The sequence below is a fragment of the Medicago truncatula genome, chromosome 1 (assembly GCF_003473485.1).
Source record: "Medicago truncatula cultivar Jemalong A17 chromosome 1, MtrunA17r5.0-ANR, whole genome shotgun sequence".
Classification (NCBI taxonomy): Eukaryota; Viridiplantae; Streptophyta; class Magnoliopsida; order Fabales; family Fabaceae; genus Medicago; species Medicago truncatula.
In genome coordinates this window covers 35,883,020-35,884,727 of record NC_053042.1, presented here as the reverse complement: position 1 = coordinate 35,884,727, position 1,708 = coordinate 35,883,020, and the positions used below count along the sequence as shown (strand labels likewise).

Genomic DNA, 1,708 nt, shown 5'->3' with positions numbered 1-1,708 from the left:
TGGAAGTATGTCAGTTATAAAATTGATTTGTAAAATGAGGGATGTCTTTCTTTATAATATCTAATCAAACTTTATCTTAAAATTTGGATTAAACTTAAATATTCATCATAAGAAAATCGATTTGTAAGATGAAAAATGCTTCTATTTATAAACCTTGGTTATGTCTTATCTTTAAACTTTGTGAGACTTGATTTTTCCAATACAACGTAAATTTGTAACTAAGATTTCTGTTGGAAATCAAGTGTGCGTGATTATGTCCGATATCGACTAAAAATGAAGGAAACATTGAAAATATAAGAGAGGAGACTCATAAATCTATTGTCTTAAAGTTTTGGGGCAAGATGTGTTGTCTCTCTCTTAGCGGGTCCTAGACATTTAGCCTATTGTCGTTCCCAACACTCACCAAAATCCCCAACAAATTGGTATCAAAGCCTTGGTTAGGCTCGATGGAGGAGTGGGAGCGGGATCCTAGTGTGGATCAGACTAGTGATGTGAGTGAGTCACACTTGAGGGGGAGATTGTTGGAAATCAAGTGTGAGTGATTATGTCTCACACCGACTAGAAATGGAGGAACCGTTACATATATAAGAGAGGATACACATATACCCGATGCCTTAAGATTTTGGGTAAGAGTGTGATGTCTCTCTCTTAGCGGATTCTAGACGTTTAGCCCACTGCTGCTCCCCAGACTCCCTAACAACTTCGTTTACTTTTATAAATATTTCTATTTTTTCATTTCACAAAATATGTGTTTATTTTAGTTTGCTAATAATATGTAAGACTCTTGAAAGAGAAGATGAAATGTTATATATGTAGAGATGATGCTTTTTTGGAAAATGATGAACTTTTTTTTTTTTTTTTGTGTGTTTTCATTGTTTTTTTTAGAAGTGCACACAATTATTCATTTCAAAAGTCTAATATTTTCCTTGTATTTTTTTTTCTAATAATAATAATATCCTCCTTGTTTGCAAGTATTATTTCTTTTTTTGAATAATTGTTAGCAAGTAAAATTAAAACATATTATAAAAAATTTATATAATTTTTTTCTCCAAAAATAACGGGACCTAACTTATTTTTAGGGAGAAAATAATGATCTAGAAGTTTAAAACTGATTTCAACTTGTGAGATTTCTTTTTTTTGGAATAATAAATTCTGTGTTGAAAATGTAGTATATGATTTAGAGTTTTTTCTCTAAATTTTAACTTTTAGCTTAAAATAATTTCATGAAACTCCTTTATTGTTTTAGCAGATACAATTTTTTTTTTTTTAATAGTGATAAAATTAATGTTTTTGTAAAAACAATAAGCCCGTCTAGCTCAGTTGGTAGAGCGCAAGGCTCTTAACCTTGTGGTCGTGGGTTCGAGCCCCACGGTGGGCGTTTTTTATTTTATTATTTTATTTTTGCTTCAAATTATATTTTTTGAACAATCAATTCTTTAATTTTTTGAATTGTGACCTATTAGACAACCACTCCCAACATAAATAACATACCACAATCAATTCTTTAATTGTTTGAATTGTGACCTATTAGACAACCACTCCCAACATAAATAACATACCACAATCAATTCTTTAATTGTTTGAATTGTGACCTATTAGACAACCACTCCCAACATAAATAACATACCACGAGTAGTAAATGACGTGAGATTTGAACCCCCGTTGATGGTAATTCTTTCAAAAAAAATTTAAATGGACGGTACAATAT

General features: G+C 30.7%; 1 non-coding gene across 1 annotated transcript; it reads left to right on the top strand.

Annotated features, from left to right (window-relative positions):
- The first annotated feature begins 1,305 nt into the window (after window positions 1-1,305).
- TRNAK-CUU (transfer RNA lysine (anticodon CUU)) lies at window positions 1,306-1,378 on the top strand. Its single transcript has one exon. It is a non-coding gene; the product is annotated as a tRNA-Lys (tRNA).
- The last annotated feature ends 330 nt before the right edge of the window (window positions 1,379-1,708 follow it).